Consider the following 21,592-nt stretch of genomic DNA (forward strand, 5'->3'; position numbering starts at 1 on the left):
GCTGAGGCAGGAGAATTGCTTGAACCCAGGAGGCGGAGATTGCAGTGCACTGAGATTGTACCACTGCACTCCAGCCTAGCACCTGGCAACAAAGCAAGACTCTGTCTCAAAAAAAAAAAAAAAAAAAAAGGGGGGAGGGAATATATATATATATATATATAAATAAGTATATATATGTAAATTCAAACATCTAAGAAGCTCATTTAATTCCAAGCACAGGAAATATAAACATATATCAAAGCACATTGCAAATTGCTTAAAACAAGGAACAAACAAAACATCTTAAAAGCAGTTGGGCATGGTGGCATGTGCCTATAGTCCCAGCTACTCAGGAGGCTGAGGCAGGAAGACTGTTTAAGACCAGGGGTTTGAGGCTACAGTGAGCTATGACTGCACCATGGCACTCTAGCCTAAATGACAGAGTGAGACTTCACTGCTTAAAAAATAAAAATAAAAATATTAAATGCAATTAGAAAAAAAAGAGATATCACATAAACAAAAAAAAAAATGTAATAATGACAGCAGATTTTATGTCAAAAACAATCAAGTGTAAAACAGTGGAGCAAAATCTTTAACGAACTAAAAAGAAAAAATTGTCAATCTGTAATTCTATATACAGCAAATATAGCTTCCAAAAAAGCTGTAGCTCCAATTGTACAATCAGTTAGCACATGGTACTGATAAAATAAAGGCAAAATAAGGATTTATCAGACCTATAGAAGTGGAATGAATTAATCACCAGAAGTCCTATATAACAAGAAATGCTAAAGGAAATTCTTTCAAGTAGAAAAAAAAAATCAGGTAGAAATATGGGTATACAAAAATGAATAAAGAACAGTGAAAATAGTTACTACCTGGGTAAATATGTGAGTTTTCTCCTTATTACTAAAACTCTTTAAAAGAGAAGTGACTTCTCCAACAATAATAATTGATATGGAGTTAATCACTTAAGTAAAAGTAAACTGTACAACAGTAATACGAAGATGGAAGTATCCTATTATAATGTTTTTACATGTGAAGTGATGCAATACCATTTAAAAATACAATGTGATAATGTAAAGATGTATACTGTAAATCATTTGTTTGTTTGTTTTTTGAGATGGGGTCTCACTCTGTCACCCAGGCTGGAGTGCAGTGGTGTGATCTCAGCTCTCTGCAACCTCTGCCTCCTGGGTTCAGGCGATTCTCATGCCTTGGCCTCTTGAGTAGCTGGGACTACAAATATGTGCCACCGTATCTAACTAATTTTTGTATTTTTAGAGGAGATGGGGTTTTTGCCATGTTGGCCAGGTTGGACTCAAACTCCTGGCCTCAAGCAATCCACCCACCTTAGCCTTCCAAAGCACTAAGATTACAGGCATGAACCACTGTGCCCAGCCTACACTGTAAATCTTAAAGCAACCACAAAATAACAAAACAAAGACATATAGCTAATTAGCCAACAAAGGAGACAAATGGAATCATTTAAAAAAAAAAAAAAAAAAAAAAGGCCGGGTGTGGCAGCTCACACCTGTATTCCCACACCTGTAATCCCAGCATTTTGGGAAGTTGAGGCAGGCAGACAATGAGGTCAAGAGATTGAGACCATCATGGCCAACATGGTGAAACTCCATCTGTACTAAAAATACAAAAATTAGCTGAACCTGGTAGTGCATGCCTGTAGTCCCAGGTACCCAGGAGGCTGAGGTAGGAGAATTGCTTGAACCTTGGAGGCAGAGGTTGCAGTGAGCTGAGATCACACCACTGCACTCCAGCCTGGAGACAGAGCAAGACTCTGTCACAAAAACAAAAACAAAGGCAAACAAATAAAAGCCAAACAACTCAATCCAAAAGAAGGCAGAGAAACCAGGAAAAAGGGAATAAAGAATAGATAAGATACATGCAACACATATAGCAAGATGATAGATTTAAAATCAACTATATCAATAGTTACATTAAATATAAGTCATCTAAATATACCAATTAAAAGACTAATTTTCATATTGGGGAAAAAAGATACAACTCTATACTGCCTACAAAAAGTCGTAAAAAGTGAAAGGATGGAAAAAGCTATACCATGCTAACACCAATCCAAAAAAAAAGCTGAAGTGGCTGTATTAATATCAAGTAGAATTTATAGCAAAGAATATCAGCTGGTATAAAGAAGGTCATTTCATAATGATAATGTCACCAGTTCCTCAAGGGGACATCAGGATCCTAAAGATTTATTCACCTTAATAATAGCTATGCATCCAAGTACATGAAGCAAAAACAGACTGCACAAAGAAACGGACAATTTTACCAAGTCACATATTTCAATACTGCTCTCCCAATTTTTAACAGCACAAGTAGACACACAATAAACATAGGAAAGATTTGAGCAACCTTTGATTTGCATGCACATTAACGTTTGAGAAGCAATGCTCTATCCCAGTGGTCCCAAACCTTTTTGGCACCAGGGACCCGCCTCGTGGAAGACAATTTTTCCATGGGGTCGGCAGTTCGGGATGAAACTGTTCCACCTTAGGTCATCAGTTAGATTCTCATAAGGAGCGCCCAACGTAGACCCCTCGCATGTGCAGTTCACAGTAGGGTTCGGATCCTATGGGAATCTAATGCTCCTCCTGATCCGATAGGAGGCGGAGTTCAGGCAATGCTCGCTCAGCCGCAGCGCACCTCCCCCGCAGCGCACCTCCCCCGCAGCGCACCTCCCTAACAGGCCATGGACCCGAACGGAATCAGTCCGCTGCCCTGTGACTTACCCCTGCTCTATACCATCGATAATGGGCAGTCCATATCCAGGTTGACTTGTGGCAAATTTTTCTTTTGGCATCTTACTGGTATTACCGTAAGGAGCGCTATTTTGTCTGGCTTCCAGGATAACCAGGAGTTAGAGAAGACATTTTCAGGAAAGCTAACCTTAAAAAGCAAATCAGGCCGGGCACAGTGGCTCAAGCCTGTAATCTCAACACTTTGGGAGGCCGAGGCAGACAGATCACCTGAGGTCGTCAGGAGTTAGAGATCAGCCTGGCCAACACGGCAAAACAGTGTTTCTACTAAAAATACAAAATTTAGCTGGGCGTGGTGGCATGTGCTGTAATCCTAGCTCCTCAGGAGGCTGAGGCAGGAGAAGGTCTTGAACCCAGGAGGCGTAGGTTGCAGTGAGCCGAGATCCACCATTGCACTCCAGCCTGGGTGACACAGTGAGATTCTATCTCAAACAAAACAAAACAAAACAAAACCTACATCAGCAAGTAAAAGTTTTTAAAATTTCTCTCATTTTTACTGAAAAGATTTCTATGGAAGTAATAAAGAAGTGAGAAAGTTTGAGTAACTTATATGAGACCATATCAAAAAGCCCAGAAAGTTAAGAAATTTTGGCTTAACATTGATCCAAGCTTTCTTCCAAAAAGCTAGGTTAAGAAAACAGTGGCAATATTATAACTCAATAAAGCTATTTAAGGAAAAAGAATGAAAGAAAAAGAGGAAAGAAAGGAAGAAAGAAAGAAAGAGAAAGAAAACAGGAGTAATGGTCATTTTCCGGGTTTTATGAACTGGAATTCTTTCCAATTCAGCACTAAACCGGCCTTTGGAAGATGTGCAGATTCAAAAACAAAAGCCTGATGTTTTCATGAGTTGGGTACAGATTTGTACAATGAATGTTTTTAGCAAAAAGCAGGCAGATACTTGAATCCTAGCCTCCAAACCCAATTTAGGGGCAGTAAAAACTCCAACCCTAATTTAACAGATTTGTTCTTAAAATTCTGCTGCATGAGCATTCAAGCTGAGTTCCAGAATCCACTGTTACACACACTGTGGGACCTACACGGTGACATCACTGCCATTTACTTATTGGCTGGGAAGTGAATGTGACCCTGGAATCAGACGATCTTGATTTAAATCTCAATCTTGTCACTCCCAGATATGCGACTGTGGCCAGTCATTTTTCCTCTCAAGCCTTGATGTTGCTCATCTGTGAAATGGGAATAATACTACCTACTTCACGTAGCACTTGTGATAAGTGAAAATCCTGGCAGACTGCCCTGTACATAAAAGTCCTCCATAAATATTTAAAAATTTAGGCATGGTGGCTCATGCCTATAATCCCAACACTCTGAAAGGCTAAGGCAGAAGGATCGGTTGAGCACAGGAATTTGAGACCAGGCTGAGCAATATAGTGAGACCTCGTCTCTACAAAAAATTAGCCAGCCATCATCTAAACATTAAAAAAAAAAAAAAAATTAAAAATGTATTCCAGCTACTGGGGAGTCTGAGGTGGCAGGATTACTTGAGTCCGAGAGGTGGAGGTTGCAGTGACCTGAGATCGTGCACTCCAGCCTGGGTTACGGAGTGAGATCTCAAAAAATAAAAATTAAATGTATAAATTTGAATAAGCATCACTTAAATTTAAACTGTGATTATTCATGACAAGTCACTTTCTAGTACTTTAACTGAAACTTTCCATAGTCACTGTTAAGAGGGCATTACTCTTAGCAACAACTGTTTGTCCCACTAGACTATGAATAATGCTTCAGGGAATAATAACAACTATTTTTATTATATAATAGGAGGAGGGAAAGGAGGGAGAAGAAAAGGAGGAACATCTTGACAGAGAAAACTTCTCTCTTACTATAAAATCTATTCTTCTCATCTTTTAAATAGGCATTCTCCTATTTACCTGTACCTGGTGATGGTAACTATTCAATAAGCCTACATGTAATTGAGGCAACTTTACCTGTTTCTGCAGCTCATGGACTCTCCCTAGTTGTCCCTAGAATCAGAAATAATGGGAAAACCATTTGGAACATATGAAAAAATGAAACAAAAGCCGTTGTTGGGTAACTATGAGTGTGAATTTGGCAGCCAAATAGATAAAAGGTTTGGAGGGGAAAAGGGTTGGGTGAAGATTATGCAAACACAGCACGTGACTTTTCACAACCAGCTTGTAGCTGAAATTGGGAAATAATGAGAAGACACTGGGCTCAGGGGACTTGGGTACAGGGCAAGGGAAATATGAGTGGTTTCCAAGTTGTGGAACTCCCAACTTCTACAACCAGATAAAGGATGCTACTATTCCAACCTAGAACCAGTATCTGTGCTCAAAATGAAAGTGAGAAGTTTTCCACAATAAGCTTGCAGCTTCTGAGTTTTTTGTTTTCTCTCTCTCTTTTTATTTTTTTCTAAGAAGCCTAGATACAAGAGATGGAACCGATTTGTTCATGGAAAAAAATAAACTGCTTTCACTGCCTGCTAGAACTAACTTGTGCCTTCTTCCCGCACTGTGAGAACCAAATGTATAGAAAAAAAATGCCCCACAATGCAAGCTTTTCAATCTTTTTTTTAATGAAGATTTAAAACACACACACACACACACACACACACACACACACACACACACACACAGATGTTGGGTTTACATAAATAATCAACCAAAACATCTTCCAACCACACACTTTTCTTGTCAAGAACATAATATGGTTTTCTTCTTCCTGGAAACTCAATGTCAGAATATACGACGCTGACTGTTTTTTAAAGATAATTGGATAATTCTAGGGTCAGAATGAAAAAACATATGTAAATCCTATTTCAAGGTCTAATACCAAATTCATTTTTATGAAATGGATGGACATAGTCTAACACTGGTTGAAGTAAGCTGTCTCTTCACTTAAGTTCATGGTCTATCAATTTTTCTAGGAAGTTCTTAGCCTTATTTTTGGACTTAAAAACTGATGAGCTGAGCAAGGTGGCTCAAGCATGTAATCCCAGCACTTTGGGAGGCCGAAGTGGGTTGATCACTTGTGGTCAGGAGTTCAAGACCAGCCTGGCCAGCATGGCAAAACCCCATCTCTACCAAAAATACAAAAAATTAGCCAGGTGTGGTGGCATGTGCCTGTAATCCCAGCTACTCGGGAAGCTGACGCATGAGAATTGCTCGAACCCAGGAGGCAGAGGTTGCAGTGAGCAGAGATTGCGCCAGTGCACTCCAGCCTGGGTGACAGAGACCCTGTTGTAGAAAAAAAAAAAGCATGCAGGCTCACCTCTAAATTTTCAAGGTGGAATTTCCTCATTATGGCACGCAGTTCAGGATCAGAGGTGCCTTTCTACTTGCCTGCTATCAAGAGCAGGAAACAGGACAGGCACAGCCCTAAGGCAGAGCAGGCTTATCAAAGTTTCTCCTAGAGCCTCAGGGCGATTCTTTTGTGTCCTCAGGGGTTCCTTTTGGAAAAGGGCAGGATCTCATGTCCGCTTTGAGCCTCTCCTTCGCTTCAAGAGTGATAGGTTTCCTTCAACCTGCCCAGCCAGTGTTCTTCAAGATCACAACCAGGTCTTATCAGAACCACAGGGCCTTGCAATCCTTAAAAGGCAGGAGAGGGGAGATAACCAGCAGGCTGCTGAGTGAGGATGAGATTTCTGAGAACCCGTACTCATGCACACAGATGTGTCCTAGCAGGCAGGCTTTCCCTCCATGAGGGGTTCATTTAAAGAACAGATCTGAAAGAGGAAGTCACTCTCCCTTTCTGCAGGCCTGAGATAGAGCCACTTGCCTCACCAAGCACCACTGAGGGCATAAGGCAGAAACCAGAGGCTGCTGGCTGCGATGCACAGCACTGAGAAAGGAGGAAGACGGTTCTGGGGCTCAGTCAGGCTGATGGCTCATTTCCACAACACTCAGCAGAGGGAAAAGAAAGACTCTTTAGAGTTGGCAAAACACTAAATCTAAAGGATACTCAGAGAAAATGCATAATTACAGACACCTAGGAACCATCTAGACTAGATCCCCATGGTACATCCTTTATAGAAGAGAGTGGAGCTAGGGCTAACCCCCCACTTACATCCTTTTTGTAAAAATAAACAATTATTTTAGGGATAAGGTCTTGTTGTGTGGCCCAGACTGGAGTGCAATGGTGCAATCATAGCTTGCTGCAGCCTTGACATCCTGGGCTCAAGTGATCCTTCCACTTCAGCCCCCCAAGTAACTAAAACTTACAGGTGTGCACCACCATGCCTGGCTAGTTTTTTAATTTTTTGTAGAGATGGGGTCTCACTAGGTTTCCCAGGCTGGTCTCAAACTCCTGGCTCAAGTGATCCTCCTACCTCGGCCTCCTAACGTGCTGGGATTATAGGTGTGCATCACTGTACCCAGCCCCCACTTACATCCCTTATATAAAACGGCTCTGCAGGCTTCCTTATTCCTTCATCATGTGCAGTCATAGGGACGGTTACAGAAGGAAAAGTAAACCTAGGAAGCTACTGATACATCCTCTCATTTATGGCAAAAAGTTTATGGCCTTCGATCTGAATCCAAACCCAGACTCTACTATGTACTGTCACACCTCACTTGGAGGTACTTAGCCTATCAAGGCTTTCACTTAAAAAATTGTGTCAATTGTGGCTGGGCGTGGTGGCTCATGCCTGTAATCCCAGCACTTTGGGAGGCCAGGGTGGGCAGATCACCCGAGGTCAGGAGTTTGAGACCAGCCTGGCCGACATGATGAGACCCCGTCTCTACTAAAAATACAAAATTCAGCCGGGTGTGGTGGCAGGTGCCTGTAATCCCAGCTACTTGGGAGGCTGAGGCAGAAGAATGGCTTGAATCTGGGAGGCAGAGGTTGCAGTGAGCCGAGATTATGCTACTACACTCCAGCCTGGGAGATAGAGCAAGACTGCATCTCAAAAACAAAAAGTGCTAATTTAAAAAATAAGTGCAGCATGTCAAGCCCTCAAAGCCCTCGGTGCAGGGCCTGGCAAGCAGCAGACGCTCAACAGACGATGCTACTGGGGCAGCACTGCTGTCATGGCATCCTCTCGTGTCCCCATTACATCTAGAATGTGCTTCCCTCATAACACCTATGCTTGTTTACTTACAAATGTATTCCCCACTGTAAGCTCCACAAAGGCAAGATTCACTCTATATTCTCAATAACAAGCATCAAATGGGCACACACATGCACGTGCACTAGCATACACACACACACACGACGCAGTTACCAAATGTTTCTTGGGCAAAGGAATGACAGAATCAAGTCTGTTTGGTCACATTCACTTCTTGTTTCTGTATAATTTCAATTTCAAGGACCTATCTTCAAGGTCAAGGATTTCCTAATACCTCTTCTCTGGTATATTCTCATGGACAGAGAGACTTAAGTAGAAAGCACCCCTAGAAAGCCTTTTGATCAAAAGGGTCTAACATAGTCTTAATATGAGCAATCATTCATGACTTAAGGTCCTCTTCAATTTCAAGGATCTTAATAATAATGTAATAATGTTAAGATAGGTGGATAACTTGACTAGGTTAACTGAAGTTGATGGTTGCATCAAGATTCTATGTCCAGCAACACCAATTAAAGAACATTGCGGAAGCAAAGATTCCTTAGTCTGCGGGTACTCCAGTCTATACTAACATTAGCTGGAGTGTAGTGGCGTGATCATAGCTCACTGTGGCCTGGAACTCCTGGCTCAAGGAATCCTGCCTTCTCAGTTTCCCAAGTAGCTGGGACTACAGGTGTGCACCTCCACATCAGCTAATTAAAAAAAAATTATAGAGAAATGTTGCCCAGGCTGAACTCAAACTCCCTGGGCACCATGCACCCAACCGTTATTCATCTTTACAGGCTCCCCAGACCTGTGACACTGTAAACGCCCAACAGAAGCTTTGCTGAATTATATCCAATAGCCAGACCACCTTGGATAAGTAACACTGCCATAAACAGAATCCCAGATTTACTGGATCAAGAAAATTGTGTTCCCTTTTAATTGGGAAATTAAAGAACCAAACTATTCGGGTATGGGTAAACGTCTTTGCACTTTTTGCAGAACTTAGAGAAAGGAGAAATGTGAATTAATTTCTGAATATGAAAAACAATTTTCACAAAAAGAGCAATATTTTTGCAGTGAATAAGTGCCAGGTGGGAGGGCTCTGGGTGCCTGGCAAGCACTGCTGAGGCCCCTTGGCTGGGCAAGACCAACAGGAGCCTGCAGCTCCACCTCGAGGCAGGGAAAGAACCTCCAACTACCATCCTGCTCCATTCTTGATCCTGAGTAAACGCTTATGTTCACTGCTTTGGGGGAAAAACTAAAGATTCGTTAATCAGTCAAGGATTTCCTAATATCTCCTCTCTGGTATATTCTCATGGACATAGGATCATAGGCAGAAAGCACCCCTAGCAAGCCTTTTAATCAAAAGGGTCTAACAAAGTCTTAATATGACCAATTGTTCATGACTTACACCCACCCCAGACTGGCCACAAAGCACAAACTCCCTTCCAAAATTTTCCAGAAATATGATTTGAAAAAGCAGAAGAAAAACCTGAGTGGACTCTGCTTTCTGTATGTACAATTCCCGCTTGCGAGGGAAAGGTTATTCAAAACAAGCTTATGTTTCAGTTACTTTTAAGGTACTGCCATGGGTGAGGAAAGCCAAAATAAATTTCAAACAATTTTCCCCAAAGTTCAGACCTTTTAAAATGCCCTGACCTGACCAGTTTTAAAACTGGTATTTCCAAGTTGCAGTTCCAAAGAATCCTTTTTAAAAGCAAAAAGTTCCTGTACATAAAAACTTCGATAGGATATTCAATATCATTACTATACTAACCAAAGGTGACAGCCAAATGAGATTGACTCAGAACAAAGGCAGAAGGGTTTGCAAATTGTTAAGAAGAAAAAAATGAAAGGGAAAAGAATACAAGTGTCGAGAAGCACTGTCAAAAAGTGGGAGGAAGGAAAAGAAGGAAAGAAGAAAGAGTAGAGCAGGCTTGGATAGAGACAAAGCCATGTATTGGAAACCCTGGGAAACTGCAGACACAAAGGGTGAGCTAGCAGCATGGAGGAGCTGAACGGGCAGCTGAATTGGCCAGAGGAAAGCTGAAAGAAGTAATCAGAAAGGATTCCAAGGGTGAAACTTACCCCAAGTCAAAGAGCAGGCTGGAGAGTGGAGGGAAAGCAATTAAACACCAATGACAGATGGAGATAAGGCCATCCAAGGCAAATGTGTCCCTAAGACACCTGAAACCCAGGCCTGCCAGGAGGCGACTGGGCGACAGCTACAGACCAGAAGCAGGAGGGGCAGAATGTCAAAGAGAGAAACAAACAAAGGGTCCTAGAAGGAGGAGAAAGCTGCCGAAGTTTGGGGGTGAGGGCGGCGTTAGGATGTTTGTGGGGAGTGGTATTACAGCTGTGTAAGGGTTCTTAGAGAAGCCCTGAGCAAAGGAGGCCCCTCCCCCACGAGGCTCATCACCTTCCTCCTCCTACAGGGAAATGGCCCTTATTTCTAACCCCAAGGAGCACGATGTTTCGGGGACAACATGGTCACCACCACCAAGCTGGATCATTTTCCAACAGTTCCCCTGTGGATAAAGAGGAAACGGGCTAACTTTGACCATCCACCTATATCTGACATCTATCAAGAATTGTACAGCATCCCAAGCCGTGAAGAAGGAGGAGAGAGTCTGATGGTGTAAAGGTGAAGTTGTCTTCTGAAAGGAGCTGGGCTGGATGAAAAAGGATAATGGGTCCAGTAGCCATGCTGGGCATCTGCATATATGTAGGGTGTGCGTGCGCGCGCGCGCGCGTGTGTGTGTGTGTGTGTGTGTGTGTGTGTGTGTGTGTGTGGTGCAGCAGGACAGAGGGATGCATGTGTTTAAAAGCTGGCAATTGCATTTGAGAGCCAAGACTTAGAAACATAACATAATGGCTGGGCACTTTGGATCTCACCTATAATCCCAGCATTTTAAGAGGCTGAGGCAGAAGGATTGCTTAAGCCCAGGGAGTTCTAGACCAGCCTGGGCAATGTTTCCCTCCAATTTTTTTTCAATTAGCTGGCATAGTGGTACACACCTGTAGTCCCAGCTACTTGGGAGGCTGAAAAGGGAGGATTCCGTGAGCCCAGGAGTTCAAGGCTGCAGTGAGCTATGATTATGCAATTGTACTCCAGCCTGGGCAACAGAGCAAGATCATGTCTGTATTAAAAAAGAAAGAAAGAAAGAAAGAAAACTCAAGATGCCAAGAGAACTAGAATGTGCAGAGAAATGAACTCAGGAAGAGAGATTTCTCCCAGTGAAAGCCCTAGGTGGAAAACCCAGTGAGGTTCACTGAAGTCAGAGCACACACAATGAAGCCACAGGCAAAGTAAACTAATACAGAGCTCAACCTCTAGCTTTGTGTAAGTTTACTCTTCCAGCCAGAGGGGAGTGCTGAATTTTCAATCAGGAAATTTTTGTTCTAATCTTAGCCCAGGCAAGTTTCTCAACTGTGGACCCTCAGTTTCCTCTTGTACAAGACGGAACCTTGGGTCATCAGCCCTAAGAACCCAACAGAGTTCTTGAACATCTCAAGTGAAAATGCCAGTAAAACCAAGTGAAAACTGAAAGACTGTAAAAAATCTGTTATTACTGCACAAAAGGATGAAGTAAGAGATACATGAATGTATATGTGGAGCCCAGAAGTGGATTAAGGGCTTAGAATTGTGGGCCCAATTCAGCAGCTATGAATCACCAGGGGATCTGAAGCAACAGCAGTTTCCAGTACAAGGAACCCCTAAGATTTAGAGGAGATTTGGAGTCAGAGGGTTTTATACATGCCCAAGCAATTATGGCTTATTTTATAACCTCTTATAGAACAAAGGGGATTGAAACTAACTGAATATCCCATAAAGGATTGTGATTGATGCTGGAGCTACTAGAGGGCCATTTATTCACAATGCACAATAATTAGGAAGGCAAGGGGTTTTGGGGTGCTGGGCAGAAACTGGGAGACAAGCAGGCCTAGGCAGAGACACAACACAAAACCTTCTTTTTTAAGGACATGTACTTAAAATTTGATCAACCATGTAATGCCTCTTCTATCTTCCTGTAACCAAGATTCTGCTCCTCACTTCTTACTGGCACATCAACTTGAGCTGGCATGGCTTTATTTGAGCTGACATGATTACAACACTGTTCTGAAAACAAAAAGGTGCTGCCTCTGCTCCAGCTCTCATACTCTTTAGTATTTGTTTCTGTCTGTTGTTTCTGAGCTGTGAGTCCACCCAGGGCTGGGCCCAGCCCTTATTCATCTTTATAGGTTCCCCAGGCCTGCCACACTGTAAACACTTGACAGAAGCTTCGCTGACTTAAAACCAGTAGCCAAACCACCTTGGATAAGCAAACTTCTTATAAACCAAACTTTTCTCATTGATTTAACAAAGGGTATGAGCAAGGTATCCTACAGCTCCAACAAATGCAAAAACAACAGAATGTGCAGAAAACACAGTCTGGAGACACTAACTTTTATGTATTTCATGCAATAGAAAAATGTATAGAATGAAATCTGATTCATATGTCAATTTTTAAATAAACACTTATTTTTACATATTAGATCCATTCCTTTGTTAGGCAATGAAATATAAAAGCAGCCTAAGGTTTTACGTATGAAAAAACTATACATGCTGGTTACCCTAAAATGACATTTATTTGGAAAAAAAATGCTAATTCTGACATTTCCTTTTAAACCTCCTCCCCTGACACACTATATCTGAAATCACATTGACATAACAGAAACAAATAAGTCTTTACAATGACTACAGCTTAACAAAGGCGCCTGGCTTTTTACCTTCCTTGTTTACTGAACAAAGGCAGCAAATGTAAGTACAGTTGCCCCAGCAGCTGGCAAGTTCTCTCCCATATGCGAAGAAGTTGTGGAACAGCTGGGGAATGCAAGATGCTTTTGAACAAGCTGCTACGTGATCCAAAATAACGCGGCCTGTTCATCTTCCGTACAATGGAAGCGACAGCCCAGCACAGGTCTGGCGCATGCCCTGCAGCGGCTTCTTTCTTCCCAGATGGAGCGCAACAAGTGGCTACAAATGGAGCGAGATGCACAAAAGCAGGGATCTTGCCCCTAACTTACGCGTTGCCGACTGGTTATGCACGCGGCTCGTTTTCCAGTGTGGGACAAGCTGCATATCATATCCAGATGTAAAGCCTACATAACGACAATCCTGTCCCCGCACTTACTTGAAGATAATATTCATGGTAACTACACCATCAGGTGGTGTATGATCAAATTATAAGATTTCTTTCGGGTGCATTAGTCCATAGTCATTGTTTAAAAGACAAAAGCAAAACCAAAATCAAGAGCTATAAAATAGCACAAAATGATCAGATGTATTATAAGAAATTATATCATTATATATACAATATACATATAGATACAATAATTAATTTTATATTTATATATGTATATTACAATACAGAGTATATTTGCTCACTTGAAGAACTTTCGAGTTTTTAACATATGAAATAGTTTATACTAGCTGTGCATTATTGTTCAGCTTAACTGACCTATAGTTCATGCTGGCATCTAAAAGGTAGTTTGGCCATTTTCAGCTTATACATAGTTGACCACGTTTGAGCAAATATTTTTGAAATATTATGTCTCAAACTCTCCTTCCTCTTCTATCAACTTGGCGGTTCACCTTTAAACAGACTGTCAGAAAATATATTTTCCAAGAAAATGGCCCCTCTTCCCAGGATTAGGCCAGCACAATTTTCACAGAAGCAGATACATTTCTTTAGTGCCACAGATGGCTAGTGAATGAGAAAAAGAGAATATGAATTTCCTTTTTACCCGTTCATTTTTTTTTTTTTAATTCCTACATCTTGGCTATTAGAATACTGCACTTTAAATTTAAAAGACAGGGAAATGGCTGGAAGGCCAGCCACACAATTACCCAGTGGTAAAAACGGGAGGAAAGCTCCACAGCTGTGGAGGTCCTTGTAAATTCCTTGGGTGAGTGGACCAACTTCTCCATCACTAATAACCTTTCCCTAGCCCCAACTTGCTGAGAGAAGGAGGAATTACTAACTGTGCAATATTGCCATATTCACTAAGAACAGTCAGTTCAGGGCAACTATGGATGGGTTTACCTTTCTGGATGAGGAAGGGAAGGATCCTGTTCTTAAACATCATAACTATGTAACATTTGTTGAACAGCAACTATGTGCTAGGCACTGTGCCAAGTATCTCATGAATTATCTAATTTAGTCCTCATAGTTTGAAATCAGGAGGCACTATTATTATTCCTAGCTTGTTTTGTTCATTTTTTTTTTTTTTTTTTTTACAGATTCCAAGCTGGAGTACAGTGACACAATCATTGTTCACTGCAGGCTGGAACTCTTGGGCTCAAGCCATCCTCCCACCTCAGCGTCCTAAGTAGCTGTAACTACAGGTAATTTTTTTTTCATACAGAGTCTTGCATTGTCACCTAGGCTGGAGTACGATGGCACGATCTCAGCTCACTGCAACCTCCATCTCTCAGGTTCACTCGATTCTCCTGCCTTAGCTTCCCGAATAGCTAGGATTACAGGCACACACCACCACACCTGGATAATTTTTTGTATTTTTAGTAGAGATGGGGTTTCACTATATTAGCCAGACTGGTCCTCGAACTCCTGACCCTGTGATTTGCCTGCCTTGGCCTCCCAAAGTGCTGGGATTATAGGCATGAGCCACCATGTCCAACTGGTAATTTTTAAATATTTTGTAGAAAGAGGGTCTCACTATGTTACCCAGGCTTGTCTCAAACTCCTGGCCCCAAGCTATCCTCCCACCTCAGCCTCCCAAAGCCCTGGTACTACAGGTGTGAGCCACAAAAACCTGGCCTTTGATTTCTGTTTTAAAAGATGAAAGTACAGCTCAGAGGCTGCGTAAATTGCCCAAGACTACAGAGCTCTAATGGTGAAGGCAGTATCTGAAGCCAGCCATTCTGACTTCCCAGGCTTGCCCTCATCAAGCGCTCCTGGCTGCCTCTACTACCTAGGACATTCCAAGTCCCTGACTGTTAAGCCAGAGTTGCAAACATCTTTCTTGAAGGCAATACATTTTAGGTACATTCAGGACAATATCAAAGTCCTATTTTGCAAACGAGCTCAAATGTTACATAAAAGTATGTGGATACAATTGTATCCTTGGATCCATCAAAGAAATTCTAAGGTTTTAATGTGTCAGTCAGTAAGGTGGGCCATTATTTCCAAAGCATACTTCACTTAATTTTAAATGCACATTCAGCACAGTGGCAAAGTCACACTCAGCTTAAACAAGGTGGGAACTGCAGCTCCTTGCAACAAAAAGGCAAACAGAGCTCTGCGCTTTGTAGAATTCCTGACTCCCGGCCCACCTGCCTGATGAAACACTGCAAAATGCAAAGGATGGCTATTTCCACCACTCTTTGGAACTGTCATATAATTCTAAAGGTTTGGAAAGGAAGCCTTAGTTCTCTTCATATACATTAAGCTTTACATATGAGCTGGTTTAGTTACGGCATTGGCATTAACACAAGCCAGAGATAGGTGGAAACTCCATTAAACCCTAAAGCCTAACATAATCAAACCTGAACCCCCAGGCACAGCGCACACCCAGCTGTTCATGTAGTGCTCTTCAGTAACTACCTTTGCCAAAAAACAAAAAACAAACAAACAAAAAAACATGGAAGGAATACGCAGTCCTCTTTGGAACAGGACAGATTCTTGGATCTGTTAACCTCTTTAAGCCTCAGTTTCCCCATCTGTAAAACAGAAATAACCTCCTGTGAGGAGGTTGTAAGATGTAAAGAGAAAAATGAAGAGCCTTCCACATTGCGTAGGCGAGAGTCCCTCATCCGTTAGCGCTTCATAAAAACTTGTTCCTGCCCTTTCCTTCTAACAGAAGAGGCAGGTGGAGGCCGATAAGACAAGACACGAAATGTGAATTCCATTGATTGATTGCTAGGGTTAGGGTCTCACATCAAGCGGAATGTCCTGAGTTTCTCTTCATCATCACCTCCTCCTCTCCTGTCTAGATGCTGAGAAACACCTGGCGCAGCAGTGATGCTGCCTCTGACATTTCTATGACAAAGCGTGTGCCTGTGCTAGGGTTTGCACAGGCACAAGTTATCACGACCTCGGGATGGGGCTGGCGGACAGGAGCTCCTTTAATTTCCCCAGCTGGCCTCTCCCCTTTTGCGGAACTTCTCACTGCAATAAACTGTCAGACTTTACAAGATCTCTCTTGCCAGTGCCTGAAGCGGATAACCCCGCACCTGACCCAGATTGAGGCCTGGACTGGAGCCTCCCCACCGCTCACTCACTGTAATGCAATTACCGCCTTCTGGAGCTCCACTCAGGGTCCCGGGGCTGCTGGCTGTCAGGGGGCTAAACCACTCCCTTCCGAGAGCCCGCACGCGCGCAGAAACTGCAGGGAGAGGCGTGGGCAGGCGGGATGGCCAGGCGCGCCCAGCGTCGAGTTCAAACCCGCGCGGCCCTGCGGAGGCGCCGGCCTGGGACCCCCGGCTGGGGGCGCGGGAGCCAAGGCAGCTCCGGCCACTTGCGGCTAGGGTCGGGAGAGGAACCGGGCGATGTCGCAGTTCTGATCACTGGCGCGCCCCTCCCCGGGCCACCCGCCTCCCCGCCCTGCTCTCGGCATAACTGGCAGCCGCGCTAACTTCCCGAAACTCCGCGGAAAGAAACCCTGCCCCGGCCCGCTCCTCCCCGCGGCGCGCGCCGGGGACGGAAGTGGGTGGGAGCCGCGGCCGCGCTGCGCCTTTGTTACGGCTCGGGGACCCCGCGGGCAGAGTGCAGCGCCCCGTCGCAACGGCCCGGGGACCCGCCGCTCTCCACCCGCGGCCGACTCCCAGGTTCCCGCCACCGTCCCCGAAGGGGCCGCCCGCAGCCAAAGCGAGACTGACCCGCGCCGCCTGCCCCGGAGCGGAACGCAGCAGCGAGTCCTGGCGTTGGCCGGCTCCGGCCCCGCGCGCCCCTCGGCCACAGCGGGGAGGGACTTTCTCACCTTCCCGGCTCTTCCACACCTCCCAGTGGCACGATCGCCGCTCCCCGCCGACAGAGGCCCCGCGGCCCGGACTTCTCAGCAGCGCCGCGGCCACGCCTCGCTCGTTCCTACCTCGCTGAGAGCGGGTCCCCGCTCGGGATGATTCACTTTGCTCCTTACCTGGAGGCTCGCACGTCCCCTCCCCTTGCCATCCGCGCGGCGGCCGGGAGCTGGCGCCCTCTGCTGGGCCACCAGACGGGAGCACCCTCGGACAGGGCGAGGAGCGGACGGAGAGGGTGGGGACACGGAGAGTGGCCAAGCCCAGGCACCCCCGCCTCTCCCACCGTGGGCACCCCTTCCCGAATAGGGGTCAGGGCGCGCGGATCATGCTGGGCCGACTCCCGGGGGAGGCACCAGAGCTGTCCCCGCGCCACAGGACACGAACACACGCCCGGAGCCGACCCCCTCCAGGGCCAGCGGGTCCAGCCCTGTCCTCGGAGGTGGCCCGAGGAAACCGCGATGAATCGGCAATAAGCACGTCCTGTCTTAAAATACCAGAGAGGCAGTTTTTACTTTGTGTGGAAACTAAGTTTGTGTCCTGAGTCTCAGTAGCTCTCAGGGTGGTGGCAGTCACGCCCTCCGGGTCCTAGGGCTGGGAGAGGCTTGGTTGAGCCCCCGGCTGCAGCCCCGGGGCTGCGGGGCTCTCGGGTTCCGGTGGGGCTGGAGGCCAGGGCCTCCCTGTAGCTCTCCCGGCCGGGGATGTGGCTGTCCAACTCGTTCTGTAGCCCGAGAGAACTCTTCCAGCAGGCTGGCCCCCTCAGGCTGCCCACTGAGGACCTGAGCTAAACTCTAAGACCTGCCCGGGGGCGCGTCCACACTCGTACCCTTACTCCTCCCACCCCCCGGACTCACCTTCTCCGCGCGCTCCTGCGGAGCCCCGGCAGCTCCCGCCGTCCTCGCCCACCTGCCGGGCCCGGGCCAGGGGCGCACACTAGCGAGGTACCTCGGTGGGGAGGCACAGTCCCCTGCCCAAGCTGGCTCTGGAGGAGGTGGGGTCCCCGGGAGAGTCGGCCCGGGCCACTGTCGCCGTCGCCGCCGGAGCAGAGCCAGTGGCGAGCTCGTCAGGGCGGACCGGGCGCCTCCGTCCCCGACAGCTGGCGCGCGAGTCCCGGCCGGCGAGCAGGCGCGGGGTATTAATTGTAGAGCCCCTGGGTGTCGGCCGCCGGGCGCTCTGAGTGGCTCGGACTGCGCGCCAGGCCGGCGGGGCCGGCGCCACCCACCCACTCGGCGCACGCCCGGCCGGGAGACTCGCCCACGCGCACGCGCCCTGCGGCTCGGGGCTCCCTGACTCTCCTCACCAGCTCTGCTGCCCGGAGGCCGCTGCTTACCCTGGAGCCCTGAGAGGCCGCTCTCAGTCTCCAGACCTTCCAGGGATAATTAAAATCTGGCATCCCGTGCCAAAGTTGTGGGCCAGTTGCGAAGGAGACCGTCCTTGCTGGCCAGGCGCACCTGTGGAAAAGTCACGGCACCGCCCCCAACCTTCTCCACGGGTCCGTACCCTGCCTCGGTGGTTCTGGCACTTTACACTGAACTCTCCCAACGTTTGTGAAAACACCGTGGCTGCCCCCCACCCCTTCGTGCCCCCTCCAGTGCCTGATTCTGTTAAGACTTCTGTGGGGTCCGAGTATTCGCACTTCTAACAGATTCCCAGGTGATGCTGAGGCAGCCGTGAAGACTCAGAGTTGGGGCTTGTGAAAGTACTTGGTAAACCGCGCAGCAGTAGATACTTAGATACATTTCAAGCTGTTAAATATGGTACTTTTGTGTTTCAGTAGGAGTTTAGCTCCGAGTGTTAGACTGCTTTGTTTCCTCCTGAATATGCAACATCAGAAAAAAAGAAAACGGAGTGTTTTTGTTTGCTGTAAAAGACCACAGATTGGGTGGTCTAAGCAACAGAAATTGATTTTCTCACAGGATAGAGTCTGAAGTCTCTTCTGGAGATGAAGGTGTGGGCAAGGTTGGTTTCTTCTGAGGCCAGTCTCCCAGGCTTGTACATGGTTTTGCGGCGTCTTCACAAGGCCTTCTCACTGTGTCTTAGTTTTTTCTTCGAAAGACACTACATGACTTCATTTTAACTTAATGACCTCTTTAAAGGCCCTGTCTCCAATTACATCACATTTTTAAGTATTGAGGGTTAGGACTTCAGCATATGAATTGGGATGGGGGTGCAGGCCGGGGAGGGCACACAATTCTCCATAACTGTGAGCTCCATGCTAGAACAAAAATTGGACTTCAGGCTCCCCTGTCCCCTATTCCATCTCATCCCCTCCACGACATTCTGACCTGTGGACTCACACATGATTAAGTGCTATGGAGGGAAGCTGGAAGGACTGAATGCAGTAGGGAAACAGCCCTGTCCACTCAGTTGATGGTCGCAGCAGCAAAAGTGACACTCCAGTGTGGGAAACAATACACTGGGTCTATCAGGAATTTGGGACCCTTTACCAGCAAACATTTCAGAACTGGCCTCTTAGCCTTTGTTAGCGATTCAATCCAGAGGTGCCCTTGCCCCAGGCTCTGCCCTCTGCCTGTGCCTCCCCGCCCCCCATCATGGTCATCCCCCATGGACTCCGGAATGAGAGACTGTGGTGAATGAATCGTCTAAGAGGCCTCATTCCTCCTGCCGTCTATGGGAGCTCTGACGCATTTGCAGCTGGGGTAGATAGAAAGTGAGGATGAGGGCTGTGGTGCTGACCCCACACTACCTAGAGGCATCTGAAAAAGGTGATCTTCCACGAATTAGCTATTGCCCCAAATCAAGTGCCCTTACTGATCCTACTTTGTAACTTTTCTTTGTGGCTTCATCCAACCCTTGACTTATTCCTTTTTTTTTTTTTTTTCTTTTTTGAGACCAGGTTTCGCCATGTTGGCCAGGCTGGTCTTGAACTCCTGACCTCAAGTGATCCGCCTGCCTTGGCCTCCCAAAGTGCTGGGATTATAGACGTGAGCCACTGTGCCTAGCTGAACCCTTGACTTCTAACACCAAGCCAGGCCTCTCCCCAAGCTCCAGATTCAGTGGCTGCTGGATCACCATAGACACTCTATGCGCAGTTCGTACGGCCATAATGGAACTCTTCCCCAAACTTTGTTTTCCCTGTATAACCTATCTGAGTGGATGGCACCAGCTCCACCATAGTCGTGCCTGCTAGAAACCCAGGCGTCTGAGACAAGACCCTCTGCCTCAACCTTCACACCTCACCAGCTTCAATCCATTTATACATGTCCCTGATGCCTCCCGGAGGCTGCCTTCTTTCCCATTCCTGTCACTGTTGCCTCCGTCCAGGCCCTTCTACTATTTCCCCTCTGGCTTTTGACACCAGATTCCTGACCCCTGCTCCAGCCTGGTTTCTCAGTCAGCATCCCCCACACCATATCTTCAGTGATCTTTCAAAAACAGAAAGCTGACGACGCTGCAGGCTTTCTTAAACCCTTTCAATGGATTCCCTGGATGTTCCAGGATGTGCAACCTCCATGGCCCCTCTCTGGCTGTGGCCCCATCTGCACCCTTCACTCCAACCACAGGGACCACTTGTGCCCAACGCCCTGCATATTCAAGAGGTCCATGCTCTCTGAACACACTTGTGATTTGCTTGGTCTAGAGAGAAGACGTCACCTTCTTTCCAGCCACCTCTAGGAGTCATCAACTTCAGGAAGCCTGCCTGCATCTTTCTGAACTAAGGGCCTCCTTTCTGCTCCCACAACACCCAATATAAGTTTCAGACATAGCCCTTCAAACATTGGACTGTAATCACTGGGTCAATTTTCTGTGTCTTTCATTAACCTGTGAGCTGCTGGAGGGCAAATACCTCATCCATTTTTGCAACTTTGAAGTTTACATTAAAGTTGATGCTCCAAAAAATTGTGTGTGTGTCTGTGTGTGTTTGCTTTAATGAATGAATAAATTCTTAGAAAGTTAAAGAATTTGTTCAAATATAGCATTTGTTGCAAATTCCTTATTTGGAGCAATCTTCACTTTCTTGATAATACCTTGTGAATATTCTCCCTCAAGTTACCTCCTAGTTAAAATATAGGTTCAACTTTTAGAATCCTGAATTAGCTTCTATGCCTCCTAAATATTTCGGGTTCCTTACACAGAGTTTTTTGAACTGTGGGTCCTGGAACCAATTTTGCTGATAAAAACCAGTTTTATTATTATTATTATTTTTGATAAAACAGAATTAGAAGTAAAAACACTGAAGCACATCCTACATAGTAAGAAAAAGTATTGAAGCTAGGTATGGTGGCTCAAGCCTGCAGTTTTAGCTACTGAGGCCAAGGCAGGAGGCCAGGGGTTAGAGACCAGCCTGGGCAACATAGCGAGACCGTGTCTTAAAAGGAAGAAGGTGTTGTTTTCACGAAATCTTTTGTTTCAGTTCACTGTATTTATGAGTTGTGTGTATTTATTTCTGTGCAGAGTTGTTGTGTTGTCAAATGTATTCCTCCCTGTGGGTCACAGTTACAAAGCTAAAGTGGCAGCTGCCTGAGGCAATGCTGGAGCGTGCTCACCGGAGAGCACAGATTTATGGAGCTGTTGGAGAAGTGGGCAGTTAAGCAAAGTGTGGAGAGTGAAACACAGTGCTCCCTCTGCAAACAGTAGGTGCTCTGTAAAGGCTTGTATGGCCTGGAGGTGGGTAAAAATGTGCAAGTTGGGTGTGGGAAGTTGCCTTGGCTGGAGTCTGTTGGGAAGTCATCAGAAATGATACTGGTGACACAGAGAAGGGAAGAGAGACTGGCTTGCTGCCAGATGCAGCCGTTGTTCCCCAAGCTTCCCAAACAA

General features: G+C 45.9%; 1 protein-coding gene across 3 annotated transcripts in view; it reads right to left on the bottom strand.

Moving 5' to 3' along the window:
- Positions 1-17,989, bottom strand: part of SVIL (supervillin) — a 217,876-nt gene extending 199,887 nt beyond the window's left edge. Inside the window, exon 1 of one of the 3 annotated variants that reach the window (XM_032270273.1) lies at positions 17,668-17,989. The gene's annotated coding sequence lies outside the window, so the exon portion shown is untranslated. Of the gene's footprint in view, positions 1-16,078; positions 16,436-16,776; positions 16,901-17,667 lie in introns of those variants that run through there. The other 2 variants (XM_032270274.1, XM_032270275.1) reach the window with 2 other exon arrangements.
- Between the last annotated feature and the right edge of the window lie 3,603 nt (positions 17,990-21,592).

Source organism: Sapajus apella, unplaced genomic scaffold, assembly GCF_009761245.1.
Source record: "Sapajus apella isolate SASKATOON/1434 unplaced genomic scaffold, GSC_monkey_1.0 scaffold207, whole genome shotgun sequence".
Taxonomy (NCBI): Eukaryota; Metazoa; Chordata; class Mammalia; order Primates; family Cebidae; genus Sapajus; species Sapajus apella.